We start from the raw sequence: 16481 nt of genomic DNA, 5'->3' as shown, positions 1-16481 counted from the left end.
TGAGCATGATTGGTGCAGTAAAGGCAATAAGTCGTTAACTTAATTTACATCATTCATTTAATTTTTCTGTTATTTCTGATAATTCGATAAACAAAAAATAATACTAATAAAATAATAGTAATAATGCATAAGTAAATAAAATGTCAACATAACTAGTGAAAAAATAATCTAATATTGATTGGTGATGATAAGTGTGGTTGGTTGTTTATTAGGATTACTCAAAAGGTTTGGATTAGTGTTTTTTGCTTGGAGGGTCTTGGCTGAACTGGATTAAGTTTCATAGTTGATCGGGATTCCGGAATTTTTTTAGTCTTCTTCACCACGATGAGATGAGGCTAAATTGGACATTTTGTGTCATATCTTCACAAATGCAGATGAGATGTGAATAGAGATCATCTTAATGTTAAAAAGAAAATACCACAGACTAATCCCGATCCAGCTATCCTTCTGAATCCAGAAGGATCCTGGATTCATTTTTTCTTTTCTTTTTTTTATCTGGTGGTCTTAATGAAAAATTTTCATGACGTTGGAACGAGGTTAAATTTTCCTAAACTAAGCTTCCATAAACCTCAGTACTTCTGCATTTGTCAGTATGTGCTTAATGAGCAAAGGTCCTTCAGGTGAGTTCACAGCCAAACTAGCTCGTGTTCACAGTGTGTGTGTGCTGGGAGCTAGCTGGTGTGCTCCATGTAGCGCTCTATCTCTTTATCATTGACCTTTCCACATTCCACAACCTGCCTCTGGAAGTCAGCCCTCATTGGCTGCCACACTGCATGCTTTGTTTGAAGTTGCCGTCGGGATTGGCAGGTTTGTATGTTCCTGGATCTGATACGTTGAGTGGACTAGTTCCTGCTGTATTTTTACTCTCTGAGGAATGTGCCTTATCCTTATGGAGGCTGACACTTTGTAGTCTGTTGGAAAGCTGATAAAGCGTTGGCTTCACAGCACTCTGAGAAACTCCTGATATAAACTGATCTTGTATTCTGATGGATAAATGGGTCATATTATTATGAACCAGCCAACGGACTATTGTCTTGATGCATGCTAAATCATCCAGGTAAGTAAATCCCAAAAGGTTGATTGTGTTGATCTGGACATAGTGTGTTCAGTGGGAGAAACGCTTCGTCACTCATCCAAGTGACTTCTTCAGTCTCAGCTGACTGCAGGTTTCCCTGTGATCAGTGGTTGTTGATCAATGGTCATGACAATTTGCATGTTAATGATCAAGGAACTGACCTCACAGCCCGTTGTTCCTTCAGTGGGCTAGTTTCAGTTACTGTGCAAATGTACTGTTTATAAGACTGGGGAAACCTGCAGTCAGCTGAGACTGAAGAAGTCACTTGGATGAGTGACGAAGCGTTTCTCCCACTGAACATGCTGCGTCCAGATCAACGGAATCAACCTTTTGGCAATTGAGTATTTATTAAACTACACACCTTATAATTTTATGATTTAATTGTTCTTAGCTCTGCACTGATACTACAGAATGCACAAAATAATCTACTTCCAAACTATCTAAATTAGAGTTACATTGTGAAGTCATGGAGGAAAAAACTGTTTAAAAAAGTAAACTGTGTACCTGTCAAGGGCATAAACCTGTAGAGTAGTTGTGACTAGAAACTCCAAAAACATATACATAAAAGAAATAACATGATAAACAATGAGGTGGGCCTCTCAGTGTTCATGACAAACTTGTCTTTATCTTTTTACTCTTTCAATGTCAAAGATTTGCCCATTTGTGTTCTCGCCCTGAAATCTGTTTATTTCCCTCTTTTGAAACTAAGCAACCATATCACAATTTTTCTATGAGCAGCTTTTAAACGTGTTTTTAAGCAGCGATGTTAACACAATACATTGGCAAGATTTTTGAGTCTAAGATAATGTGTTTCATCATGTAGTCTTGACATACTCGGCCTCCGCGAGTCCTCCATGTGTTGATGGTTCTGTTGACATTAGCAGGCAGACGTGGTATTTCATAGCAGGCTGGACAGCACTAATTTGAGCCGTACTGGCAGGTCCTGCCATGCCAGAGTGACTCATATTGTCATGTGACAACAAACAACAACAGAAAGACCTAAAAATGTTTCAGCCAGGAAATAGCTCATCATTCATCCTTTGTTTTAACTTTACTTGGTATTTCAGAGTAAATGAATCCATTTTAGGGCTCAAACATCATTCAAACTATAGATTTACAATAAACACAACTAATACCTTATTGATTAGTTGAGTAAATAAACAGATTAGTTGTGACTCCATGTGACTGTATGTTGTGTTGACACCAAACACAAGGCCAAGTTTTCACACAGCACATCTGCACACAGTAGCTTTGCAATGAGGCAGACTGAGGTGAACTTCAGCTTCATGTGATGTGAACATGGGCGAATCTGTTTGCCTGAGTTAAAAATATAATGCTAAAAAACGGTTAAAGGAACACTTGAACAATTTTAACCCTGAGGGCTGGACTCAAAATCCCACCAAAAGGATTGATGATTTTGGTTTCTTGGTGGCTGTTTTTTTTTTTTAATTGAATAGTTCATTCATCAAATCCAATCTGAGATTTAAACGTTTCCTTTTTTTTCACAAGTATAGTTCAGCTTTGAATATTTTACTTCATTTTGATTCTTTTTGAACCACTTTTGTGGGAAGATGGAGCTGTGTAGTTCAACCTCACTTTTAAATAGAGAGGATGAGAAAGGAGAGGGCCTGGAGAAAAGTAAGTGAAATTGTAGAACTTCATGATAAGGTCTTCAAATTATGTTACTGTAACTTGATTCCAGCTCTTCTTCGTCCCATTAGCTGTTAGGGGGTTTTATGATTTGATTTTATGGAGCCAAACAGTAGTTCATTTTAATCCATTATACTCAGAAAGGCTGGCAAAAGCAGGTAATACTCACTGACCAATGATTTGTGATTTTACAGGTCCTTAGCATAAAGATATGGCACACAAAGTATCCTCAATAGAAATCCTGTCATCCTTTCTGTCACACTTCAGGAATCTCCCGCCACAGGCATATCGTTACCTGTGCTGTCACATGATGTCACTCTGATTATGACAGCACTTGCCCAGTTTCAGCTCTAACCGGTATGACTGCGGTTAAAGGAATCCAGTAATAAAGGCAAACCAATTACCAACATTTAATCTATGGTTTCACTAATAAATACCACATAGTTTACTATTTGAAACTGTTGGTATTTTAAATGATGAACAATAAAGGTGGACAAAAGAAGATATTTGTTACAGATTAAACTTTGAAGTGTTTATGGGTAAAAAACAAAATACTTAAAGTTGGAAAAAAAATCCTCGATGTTTCAGTTCAGGGTTCCTTGAATGACAGGGCTTCTGCATCACGTGACAACTCAGGTAACAACACCTGTGACAGCAGATTCCGTGTGTGTGACAGGAAGGAAAGCGTGGGAGTGGAAGAAAAAAGGGACATTAACAGCTTTTATTTAAAAGCAGGCAGGACATAAAGTTGTGAATAGATTCGAGCTTACCCGTGCTAATCTCGCCCTCCCTCTCTCCGTCTCTCTCCCCGTGACGTCATGATACTGGGCCGGGTTTGCTGAAACCATAGGAATGCGACGCATTTTGAGTTTTTACGGCCGGGAGCTACAGCGTTCCTGTGTTTGTCTGTGTTTTCACGCTGGCGCTGAGTGTCTTCACTCGTGTCCACTTCGCTGTGTCTTTAAGTAAAGACACAGAGGCGCTCCGCGGAGCTGAGCTGGATTTCTCCGCGGAAGTAACTTTGCGGCTGCTGCAGGGATCCTCTCCGTGTGCTTTCCCTTCGTCCTCCGCTGCGTTTCCGACATGAGATCAGGTGGATAGTGTTTCCTGCTGGATAAACGGAGTACCTGTGCTTTAAAGTGAGTATCCTCCGCTATGAACGGCGTGTGAAATTTTACGTTTATCGCGTGGAAAGCCACTGAATAAGCGCGCAGCTCCTCGCTGGGTTGTTTGCGCTGGAAAGTTAATCCGAACAACGAAACTCTGTTGTTGAAATCTACCCGCGTGGATTAACTGTGAGTCAGGAAAAAAGCATAATAACTTTATTGTTTGCCTAGTGAGGAGGGGAGGGGGGCAGTGAGAAAGCAAGCAGCAAGGGATGATTCCCCCCCACACACACACCACCCGCTGCTCCCATTCAAACCTGTTGCTCACCGCTCATGTTTGCGGCTGTCAGGACAGCTGCTGGACCCCGCTGTCCCACTCATGTGTCTTTCTCTGCACAAGTGTTGGTGACACATGGAGATAAGAGGGGGAGGATGGCGATTCATTGTGAACCTGTGTTTGTGGTAAGAGTTGTGAGGAAGCTTGGTTTAGCGGGACCTGAACACAAAACGTGAGGTGCAAGTATAATTTTAGCACTGTTTTATTTTTATTTTTAAAAAAAATATTAGGCTCCTTCACAAGGGGTAAAATAATGAGTAATAAAACTGTAATTGTAATAAAATTTAGGTTGAAGGTTCAGGATAAGCAGTTTTTCCCACATGTAAACCATTTAGGCCTTCCACTGCAGGAAGCTCAGTGGGACTGTGATTTTTAAGGCTTTTTTTCAAGTGGGGGTTTATATTTAAGTTTAAAATGCTTCTTTCTCTATCACATAGCCAAAAATATCAGGGAAGTGCGGGATTTCTGGTGAGAAAGGTAACCCAGCTGCCTATGCATTTTTCAACTGGAATTATAATTTATTTATTTTCTTTCTTTCTTTTTAAAATTTGTCCAGGACTCAGAGCCTGATCTTACTTCTCTGAAAGAGAAGCATGAAAAGCCTTAATAATAGTTGTATTAACCTGTTTCAGTCATGGTCTCAGGGTTGTATGGAGTTTTGTGCATTTCAGCCACTTATTCTGCTTTCTGGAGGGCAAAAAGTGCTACAATAATAGGTGCATGTTCAACACCTCTGTTGGCCCCTGCGGTGATGCTGAAGTTTAGACTGTCGTATATAAACTCCGTGTTATGAACAGACTGACGCTGTGAGAGCAGTCAGGAGCTCCAAGGTCACAGAGTGTGCTGTGTCTCTGCACTGCATTTGTAAATCTGAGAAACTTTGGCAGAGAAGTACTGTCCTCTCTCTATCTGTGTGCGTGTGTGTGTGCAGTAGTGAGAGTACAGGCTATTAGTTATCAGCCCTGATTCTGCAGAAGAAAGCTAATGAAAGCACACCACAACAACAGTGACAACTACCAGCAAACAGCAGAGGTAATCAGAACCCTGCAGTTCGCTTTCTGGTGCTTCACTCTTTAAACCCCCCTCTGTTTTCCATCTCACTCCAGAGTTGTTACCTGTGTATTCAGCTTTGGTGATACAAGGCGTGAGAAATTTCCGCCTGACAAACATTCGGGTGAGTTTTTTGTTCTTGCCTGGCAACTCTGTACTCCACCATTTGCATTGGCAGGTTACCAGGTATCATTTAGAGATAATTTAATACCTCAGCCCTAGAAAATGTGCCTGGCTGTTAAATTTAAAGCGTTTATCAGTCATTGTGGCTTCATGTAAACATGAGAGTTCCTGTGCTTTAATTAAACATATTCCCACGGTCCAACAGCTTTAAGATAGGTCAGCAATATTTGAAGGGGCCTTCAAACTTGTGAAAACCAAATAAAAATGTACAGAACTGATCTGATATCTAATTATTTGTAAGTTTTTTTTTGTTTGAGGGGTTTTTTGTTATAGATTGAGGGACTTTTTTACTCCACATTAGCAAAACTGAATGGTCTTACTTGCAAATGTAACTTTCATATTTTCAGAATTTATTAACTGCGGCACTTTTTCCTTCTTTGGTAAAGCCAGCGAGATTGTGACATTGTTATACATCATTATATCTGAATTTCTGCTTATTTTTAAGTGTTTTATTAATGAAAATAGATATTAGTCTTTAGTTGGTGAAAATGACAATACTGGTTTCTTTGCAGGAAGGTCACTGACTAACAAGTTACTACATGGGGTGATGAACATCTGTGCTACTTGGCATAATAGTCTAATTTATAACGCTGCCTTAAAGATATAGTTTGACTTTCTGAAGTTTATCAACACCTGAGTGCTGTAAGTGCATCCTTAGAAAGTTAGCTATGTGAGGTATGCCTGAATGGAGAAAAACAATTAGCTTGGAGGGGAAAAAACTGTAATGCATGCAGAGCAGGTGTCCTTAACTAATTATGCCAATAAAATATAACATCCACTGGCGGGTGGCAGTGTTTTACCTGTAGTTCTGGTGATGTTTCCAGATATGTGTTGCTGGGTTGTTGTTGTTGTTGTTGTTTTTTTTTATACTTCTGTTTTCATCTCAGGGAGGCTTTGCATTTTCTTAAATAGAATGATGTGTTAATGATTTGACTGCTTAAATAATGATGGCATTACCTTGTTTCACTATCTTGTGGTGCAAATTGGTATTGCATCAAAGTGCAGCAAAGTGCTAGTGCGTGGTTGTACTTGATATCTGTTCTTGATATCTCCTCAAGTCATAGTGGCTGTTTCTTCACACCCTGTTGATAGCTTTAGTTAAATTTAGAGGGGAAAAGAATAATACTAATAAAAATTAACTTTATAGTATCTTTCCAACTGAAAATGGTACGAATGTTTCACATATAGGCAAAGAGTCGCTGCTACCTGATTTAAAAGGAAAATAGACATTTCTGTGTTATTTATGATGAAAAGAAATGCATTTTATACTCAGTAACTTCTTAAAAATCAAAGTCCTTGTGATTTTCCTTTGATCAGGAAGACTTGAACCTAAAATCTGTTTCAGGTGCTATTTAAGATTTTGCTTTATCTTAAATAACCACTGAAAAATCAGGCTTTTCATACTGCTCCATCATAAATGGACTGTGACTGCCATTTAGCCAACTGATGCTGTTTATAGAAAGAGAGAAGAAGAGAGACATTTGTAAGTTAAATAGAGCCACATCAAACGTATGTCTGCAGTACAATCAGAGGGATCATTCCTAACAAATCCCTCTGTGTACTGTATATTTGGATCTGGTGCCAGTTCAGAAGCAGCCTTTCATAGTGCGGTCCCCGTCATTACACCGCCTCTCGATGTCTCTCAGAGTGCAGACCACCCATAATGTACAATACGTGAAACAGGCCGGAGGACAGCAGCTTCGTCCAGAGCTCATCAGCCCGGCTCTGCCCCACTGACCAGACAGGCTTTCTCACGGTTCAGCCAGGCATACAGCAGAGGAGGTTAAATTAAGGAGGGGGAGGAGATGGAAAACGCTTAAAGGGAAAAGGAGAACAGGGAGATGGAGATATTGAAGGGAATTTTGGGAGCAGATTGAGAGCTAAATGGCGGGTGGTGGGGCGAGAGGATGGTGAGAGATGGATTTTTTTTTTTTGTTTGCAGTAGGAGGGAGGGGAAAATACAGGGGAGCTGTAACTACACTGATTGTTGTGTTTAGGGAGGGATGTGCTTGTTTTGCTCAGAGAGGACAAATTATAGATGTTTGAGGGGGTGATGCAGTGCAGTCCTGTCCCATTTTGCCTATTTGTGACAACCAAACAATCAAGAGCTCAACCAAGCAGGACACTTCCTGTCCAGCCCAGCTGTGCCAGCCACAGTCAGGTCCAGAAATACTGGGCCTGTGTAATTCCTAAACAGTTGATGCAGAAAGTCTGGACTTTGTTTTAAAGTCAACTGTGGTGGTGGACAAATATTTATGACCGCACCATGTGCTGCCTAGATGTTAGTTGTCCAGTTTATTTAATCCATTTGCACATGTGAGATTGTTTTGGAGTGATTCAGATCTCTGATCAAATAGGGCTGTGCGATTTGACCAAAATCTCATATCCCGATATAAGACATCGATAACGATATAAATCACAAAAATGTAACATTTTCTGTAAATTCTGTGAATCTCGGGCAGCTCCACTTGCGTGAAGTGTTTCCAGCTGGGCGTCGTGTAGCTGGAGTCGAATGTTTTAACTGATGCATGAAACGATGCATGCCGTTTTCTTTGTGAGTATTTATTACACGGCGTGCTGCGGGGAAAAGCCTGTTCCAACGTTTGAGTGTATGGTTTATTTTTTTAGCACCTGGGGCTCTTTTTGGCTTCTCATCTGTAAACACCCTTCATACTCTTTCACGTGATTCAGTTTATTTTGAAAAGTCTCAAAAGGATCTTGAACTTTATTGTGAAAGGTTTATGTGTAAACTAAACCAGCGGACACGCGATGGTTTTACCGTCGTTGTTGCTAACGACAACGCATAAAAACAGGCGCTTGTCTGTCAGTAGTGTGGTTATATTAAATATAAAAGAAAGAGAGAACTTTAAGAAATTAAAATAGCCACTACAGTGACCATCAAAACGATGAAAAAATATTGCCGTAAACGTTTATTTTGCGACGCCACGAAACAAGCGATAGCGTAAAATGAAACGATAGATGTTTTTATATCGTCATCCGATATATATCGTTATATCGAAAAGCTTGTTAGGCAGATTTTACTTGCATACAATGAAATTGCTTTTCAAACTAAGCTCAGTTAAAACTTTTACTCACTTCTGCAAAAAAACCCCGCTTGGCTGCTAAATTATGCAGAGCATTCAGTCACTTAGTTACGTTAACCTCTGGTTGAAGTTCATATCTGTTATATATTTTCTGTATTCTCTATTTCAACTTTTTTTTAAACAGTAAAAGCTAGAAGAGTGGTGTCTGGTTTGGTCTCCAAACACATTAATTTATGTGTTTGTTTTGAGATCAGTGGGCTTTTATAGGCCAAGATGTTAAAGAAATATGCAAAGAAAAATGCAACTTCAGCAAAATGTTTTTTTTACTAACAAGCATACTTATTTTTGTGCCAATAGTTTGAGACCTTTTATGAATAGTATAACAAAAATTTTTAATTGTCACTTATGACTTTGTCTTCCAGCATTCATGAAAAAAGGATAAACAGTCTTTTTTTTCATTAATTATATTTATGTTCTTGTTGTTGTTGTTATTTTGACCCCTTTCTTAAAGCTGAAACTTGCAGTTTAATTCAGATCGTGTCTCTGTGACAGGAGGAGATCCTTCCATCAACAAAATCTGTCAAGAGGAAGTTAAAGATTTCAAAAGGTGAAGATGAGGAACAATCTTTCATGGTTTCACCTTTGTCTTTGGAGTTTTCTCCTTTGGTCTGATTTTGGCAGCGCGTAGCTAAGGTGTTGGCAGGCTGTCAGCTGTCTGTCTTGTAATTTAGTTTAAGTTCAGATCCAGTCAAATCAGCTGTTCACTGATCATATATAACAGAAAGTGTGGGTTAAGGCAGTGAGCCTGTATCCCCTTACATAACAGTAGTAGTATTTTTCCATCAATTTTGGCTGTTTGATAAACAAAAATGTACCTGGTTATTCTTCAGGTTAGTGCACTTGAATGGACCGTTTTTAACACGCTCATTCTGTGTTGTGTGCTGGGATGAATGAGTTACTGACTCATCTCTGTTGTTATTTTGTCCTGACAGGCTTGTGCAGTTATCATCTCCTGATTGAACTGCATGCCTGGACTCACTTGTCCTTTCATGTAAACTTTGTCTTTGCGCCCACACACTTAGGTTTGTTCATGCAACAGTGAAGCAACCTGTGAGAGAAGAAGGTTTGCTCTCAAATCAAACGGGATCTCTGAGGTCAGAGCTCCATAATCTGTTTACTGTTTGCCACTCGGCCTTTGTTACTTATGAATCTTATCATTTCTTGGCTCTTGAAGGCCGCAGTAAAATCTTGTTTTTTACCCACAGCCATTTGGCTCAGAGCTCCGCATATTTCCAAATGCAAGAGAAAGAAAAAGCAGAGGATTTGAAAGCCGCAGGGCTCTTTGATTCAAGGCCAGACCGCCACAAATATGAGATGCTCAATGTCATTATCAGCCCTCACATGTGTTTTTTGTACTGATTTCCTGTATGTAACAGGCCCCTGTGCTTTGTTGTATATTACAACTTAATCAGTCAGATAACTGTTTGTATTTAAATGTAGGAGTATAAGGTTTGTGTTACTGTAGTGTAGTAATCCTCCTCAGTCTTTTGTCATAACTTTTTATCCTTCCTTTAGGCAGTGCTTTCTTTCAGTTCCTTTCAGTTCAGATGCATTGACTGACTGTTTTGGTGTCTCAGCCCAAACACTAATGATAGGCCTCTGTGGTGATTTATTCTCCTCTCCCTGTTGTCACCAGACTCATTATAACTGGAAAGAGGCATTTATCATCCATGTTGTAACTGTGCTGTTGCAAGTCAGCTGCGAGTCAGTTCTGCTAATGGGAATTAAATCCAGAGTTGGGAGCTGGGTGGGGATTCCAGGGAAAAAACTGAATATGTGTTCAAGTGTGAAGCTAAATTTTTTGATCTGGTCAAAAAAAGTCTGCATGCTTCAGCTTTGCTCACTAAACCTAAAGCAATAAGAGTGGCTGTTGTCACACATGACTTCCAGATGCTGTTGTTTGTTTTTTAGCATTATTAGCATTAGCACCAGTGTTAGCTTTCCCTGTCTGCTTGTGAAATGCTGACTTGTTGACTCTGTTTCTCGTATTTTAAGGTTCTGCAGTTCTTCATGTCGTGTTATTTGAACAGAGGCGAGCTCCCAAAAACTGTTACTCGGCCCCTCAAAAGTTTTGTGATCAGTATTCATGCGTAGTAGGTCTCACAGTTTTCAGTGTGGACAATAAGCTTCCGAGTAAAACAAACCACACAGCAACATATTAATGACAGCATTTGTCCATCAGGGACCCTCAACAGGAACTTTTATTGAGGACAGTTTAACCCTCATCCCACTTTCCTGTTCTGATGTGTTGATATTAGCCTAACCACAGCTCTGTAGTTAGCTAGTCCAACATCACTAACTCCTGAAGTGATCATTTTATTGGAGCTGAAGAAATTTGGACCATTTTGTATTTGTTTACTTTTAGGAACTGAATCAGCGTTTGGAAATGGTGATAGCGACAGACTTCTAATCTAATTCCTCCTGACCTTCTCCAGTCATTCATACAGAGACATAAACATAACAAGCGCTTCTTGTACAGATGTCACTAAAATTCGTAGAAGAGAATAAAAAAATAGGTTAATGACCTTTGAAAATGGATCTCCCTTTACAGTTTACATTTTTATAGTTGTCCTGTAACTTCAATGGTTGTTGATATAAGAGATGATGAAGGAAAAATACTTGAATTTAAAGCAAGGAAATATTGACTAAATATAGAAAAACTTAAATTATTTGATTATTTGTGAGATTTCACTGAGCACTGAAAATTATTTCATAGAAATACAGAACAGAGTTTAATTTAAATAATTTTTTTTTTTTACTTTTCTCTAAAGCTTGGTTCTTATTTACAGTATGAACTGGTAATGAGTCTGTATCTCTTTCTGTTTTCATCTTAGTTCATCTCTTTTCCAATGGAATCTGTCTTTGATAATCCTGTTTAGAAAACTGAGAGAACAGCTTTGCATATATAAATCACAGCTGATCTGTCTACCATTCATTTCATTAGATTTTTTATCCTATCAAGAGGAAATAGCCTTTTTCAGACACGTTCATATTACTGGAAATACTTGGTTTGTTTTAAGGGGAAGCTTCCTGGATAGAGTGCAAGGGAGGCAAAACACATGACGCTCGTTTACTAACCGTTCTCATATGCACCACATGTGAGGAGCTGTCGGCTTTAAGATCTGCTGCATCCCATCTGACTGTGTTGGGAATTCACCTACCTCAACCTCTCTTAAATAACTGCATACTTGTCATAGACTTGTGACTTAATAATAATGATAGTAATGGATTGCATTTATATAGCACTTTTCGGGGCCCTCAAAGCGCTTTACAATTCCACTATTCATTCACTCTCACATTCACACACTGGTGGAGGCAAGCTTGCTCGGAGTTCCCACTCAAATTCATTGAAGTTTATATTTGTCATGAGTTGCATACATGGCTTTTTGATGGTTGTAATCATCTCTTGTCTTTCATGTTTCTCTTGTTTCCTGCTTCACTTGTCTGACCTCTGGTAGCTAGTATCATGCTGTTCTTGACAGATATCCTAGAGGTTATTCTGCAGGTGTCGAAGGGAGGGGGAAACGGACAATAGTTTCCAGTTCCTTTATAGCTGTGCTTCCAGTCCAGATGATATATAATCTCTTCAGCAAGTTTGGGATTTACCTCAGGGTCTCTCCTAGTTAGACCTCCCCGGGACCTCGTTAGCTTGTTTCTTCTGACACAAAGGAGCAGTGTCTCTACTGCGAGCTCCTCACCCGATCTCTGAGGTAGAGCTGGGCGATAGAACGATAACGATATGTATCGCGATATAACTTTTACTCGATAGAGAAATTAAGCTATCGCGATAGACCTCGCCGCTCTTGTCCTCAAAAAAAAAAAAAAAAAAAAAAAGGTCAGCCAATCCAAATTAAGTAGCGCAGAGCCGAACCAATCACAGCCGCAGCGTCACGTCGCGTGACTTGTTACGTACAGCACAAGTGCCAAGCCGCACGTGTGTTTGTTTGGGAAGCAGCCAGCGGGTAATGGAGCCAGCGCGTAATGGAGGAAATGAGTGTGCCGACTAGAAAAATCAACCGAGCGTGACCGAAGAGAAAACAGATGATGGTTCCAGTGCCGGAGAGATTGTCGAACGGAAGAGCCAAAGAAGGTCCGTAGTGTGAAGGTATTTCGGCTATTTCAAGTCTGACAGAAAACAGAGTAGCGTGCACTGTAAATTGTGCCGAAAGCAAGTCTGGAAATACAATAAACTGGTGCATGCATCACACTGTGCGCCACGTTATTGTTTCGGTGAAATGAATTTCTACAATACTGTTACTGTTAATTCTACTCTCTGCAGTGTTTAAATGCTTACATATACACACAGTTACTGTCCCTCCACACATACGACTCGGTTCTGCTTCTATGCCCCAGCTTTGTTTACGTTTTCCCACCGAGGCTTCTAGACTTCTGATTGGCCAATATTTCTGCACGGTTAGGAATCTAGCGCCACCTGCTGCTTTGGCATGTTCATAGCAGCGTTTTCCTTCATTTCTCCCTTTGTGTGTGGACGGGATTATTTTTTAAAACGAAAACGGAAAATCTCCGTTTTCAAAAATACCCGTGTACGTGTGGACGTAGCCTCAGTCTCTGACTGGAAGCGCTAATTCGTCATTCGGCTTTTGTCAGACTAAAGTAACTGTTAAAACTGTTTGAAAAGCTAAGCTATACAACAAGGAGAGATTGAGAATTTCCTTTTAGTTCTCAGTTTATTTGATATTGACAAAAGTTAGTCAGTTTTGTCTGTTCTTCTGTAAAACAAACTAAGATTTATTTTTAGAATTAATATTTTGTTTCTAAGTGGAATTGACAATTTAGTCTGTTTCGTTTGTTCTATTTTGAAACTTAAACGCTTTAGCGGCTGCCTTTTGTGTAGTTTGCAATATTTGCCTTTATTTATCTGAAAAAGTCTCATGTTCCTTAAGTACATCTACCCTGTTGAACTTATTATGGGAAATAAATATTTAAATAAAAACAAGCTGCTGATTATTTCACATTTTACTTGTGAGCAACGGCACATTTAAATCTTACAAATATAGTTATTTGGCTCATATCGTGATAGATATCGTTATCGCCTGAAATGAAAAAAACATATCGTGATATGAAAAAATCTCATATCGCCCAGCTCTACTCTGAGGATTAACCCAGCAGACTCGTTTTTGGGTAACTAAATGGAGCTCATGACTTTTTCCAGTTGAAATGTGATACCAATACCTTGGTTTTGATTATCTGCTGGTACTGACTTCTGATCCAGTGTTAATGTTGAATTAATAAACTTTCTTCCTCACTAGGAGGAAGAGACTGTGAGTCTTTCCCTAGGGTGTAAGGAAGCATCAAGCTAAGGTTAAAATTTATTTTCGTAAGTAGGTAAAATAAAAGGTATTTATTAATAAAATATTGTAGTAACAACAGGACCAAGAGGAAGCTGCACCGGTTTCTCACACTCCATCTTCCCATCAGTTGTGAATATGATGCTGAGATACCTGAACCTCCTGTGTTTACAGCACCCGCTCATCCCTGGCACACAGGGAACCGTCAACAAGAAATAAATGTTCAATCAACTTAATGATTGAACATTTGAAGATCATGAGCATTTCTACTTTGATCCATCATTTAACATTTGCCTGCGCCATTCATCGGCTGCTTTCGCACATCTGGCAAATCGAGTGAGGTTTTAAGATTTGACTGGAATACTTTTTTTTTTTTTTAGTCCTTGGGTTTTCCTTTAGTTCTTGATTATTTCTATTTTCATTTTGTGTGCTCATTAAAATGCTTAGAGTACTTTGTAGGTAGGGCTGCTCGATTATGGCAAAAATGATAATCACGATTATTTTCACTGAAATTGAGATCACGATTATTTGACGATATTTATTTAACCCTTTAAGACCTACTATAGAACCAAGTCCACCAGAGCTTATATTATTTTTTTACATGCTGTAGTGCCATTTGTGGGAGCATTTCAAGTTGCTATACATCAATACAACTGTTATAGCCCATATTTTAATAATATGTATGCATTAAGTCCATAGTAATTACATAAATTGCAAAACAGTGCAATAAACTACAAAAAATATTGAAAATCGCTTTTGTTTTGTTTACATATATTTCTACTTGGAGAAATTTAAGAGGTTTATCCCTCAAAACTTTAAATACAATAAAGTTGCAAAAAATAGTTTACAACAACAGGAAATTTATTTTGAGTGTCTTCATAGTTTTATTTTGGAGATACACCAATTTTTATATACTGCAGGAAAAACAAAAAACAATCCTATGATGCAAATTTGCAAAGAAAACAGCAGGTGCATCATTTCACTGTGGGAAGTGTTACGAACAGCTGATAGGAACGGCAAAGCGTGTTTCTGGAATATTATGTTTTTGTTCCTGCAAGCGCTTTTTATGCAATTTTTGCAAAGCTATATGTGGAACGAAACCGTGACCGAGGACAAGCTGATGGCATAAGATGCAAGTACAGCTCCTCCGGTTTCATATGCAAAACAAATTATTGCACTAGCTTACACGGTTCAGGTTCTACAGGGATTTAACAATAGTTACGCAAAACGGAGCATGCAGCTCTGACCGGCTTTAAAGGGTTAACAATGACTTTAAAAAAATAATATAAAATAGTGTGCAACACCACTGAAGTTTTTTTTTTTAAACTCTCTTTTCAACCAACGGCAGTCACTCTCCAAATAACTTCTGCTTAGCTTTCCGAGCTTCCCTCGGGTCCTCTTAATCAGCGGTCTCCAACCTTTTTTGCGCCACGGACCGGTTTATGCCCGACAATATTTTCACGGACCGGCCTTTAAGGTGTCGCGGATAAATGAGGGAGGGGCTAATAATCGGCTCAGTCATTTTTAATGATCGTTGAAAGCCCAGATCGTAATCGTGATTAAAATTCGATTAATTGAGCAGCCCTATTTGTAGGTACAGTTAGTTTTTTCTTTGCCGACGTTGATCCTGATTTATTTTTCTGTACTGATGTCCTCTGTCTGTGCTGCGTCGTTGGCTCTGAACCTCTCATTTCTCAGTGTGTTTCTAGGCGGGTCTCACTTCACTTCAAACGCTCCTGCTGTGAAAGACTTTATTACCACAGCAGCCTGTGAGCTCAGCAACATGACTCATGCTCTGTTAACTTGTGACCCGCCCAGATCGCCCTCTGAATTGCCTCATCACGCCCTCTATCCCCCCCATCCTTACATCCCAGCATCTTTTTCATCACTTTGTTTTCGACTTTCTCCTGTTTTTTGTTCTTTTCATGAGCAAATGGAGCGAATGAGCACAGTATTTTGTAGAAAGCAGCTGTTTTTAACAAGCCAGCTGAGTCATTACATCCTCAGAATCCTTCTTGTGCAATGAAGCCGTGTAAGATTTTACTGTCCTACTATAAATATACTACAACTGAATTTTTTCTTAGTCATAGACTCTCGGAGTGGTGATGGTACACAAACCAGCCACACAATGATGGTTGTTGGATTGTTGTTGGATTCAGACTTTTCCCTATCACTTAAACTGTTCAACTAAACTAATAATGAACACGACTAATAATGAATAACCAGAACTGCAAAAGACAGTGAGGAGTAATGCCAGTGCTGAGAGGGACCCATCAGGCTCTACCTTCTGTCTTTATATGCAAGCAGAGGATCGCTTGCAGCAAATCACAACGACTGATGCTGAATGTTGTTCGCAGAAACAAAAATCACACAGAAGAAAATAAGATTTAGCCTTTTAGATTGTGATATTTGGAGTGGGTATAAAATTGATTTGGTTCAGCACATCTGTGTAGTTCAGAAAACATTTACTGTGATTTTAACATTTTTTGCACCGCTTCATTAAGTACATCAAAAAAAATCATCAGGTGATTTCGCTGAGGTGGGAACTTTTCAGATTTGACTTTTTTAAATATGTAATGAGCACGCCGCTCCACCTCACCTGTCAGTCACCTGCTTTACCTGATTCCCCTGCTTGACTACAGGGAGTGGCTCTTTTCATACTGGATC

General features: G+C 39.3%; 1 protein-coding gene across 5 annotated transcripts in view; it reads left to right on the top strand.

Annotated features, from left to right (window-relative positions):
* Positions 1-16481, top strand: part of pak4 (p21 protein (Cdc42/Rac)-activated kinase 4) — a 48348-nt gene that overhangs the window by 8919 nt on the left and 22948 nt on the right. Inside the window, exon 2 of one of the 5 annotated variants that reach the window (XM_026191757.2) lies at positions 8998-9052. The exons of 1 other annotated variant lie outside the window; for it this stretch is intronic. The gene's annotated coding sequence lies outside the window, so the exon portion shown is untranslated. Of the gene's footprint in view, positions 1-891; positions 1058-3589; positions 3865-5323; positions 5343-8997; positions 9053-16481 lie in introns of those variants that run through there. 3 more of the 5 variants (XM_080288574.1, XM_026191754.2, XM_080288575.1) reach the window with 3 other exon arrangements.

This window comes from Astatotilapia calliptera, chromosome 14 (assembly GCF_964374335.1).
Source record: "Astatotilapia calliptera chromosome 14, fAstCal68.1, whole genome shotgun sequence".
Lineage (NCBI taxonomy): Eukaryota > Metazoa > Chordata > Actinopteri > Cichliformes > Cichlidae > Astatotilapia > Astatotilapia calliptera.
Note: the sequence above shows the minus strand (reverse complement) of the source record. Positions and strands in the feature narration are given on the sequence as shown.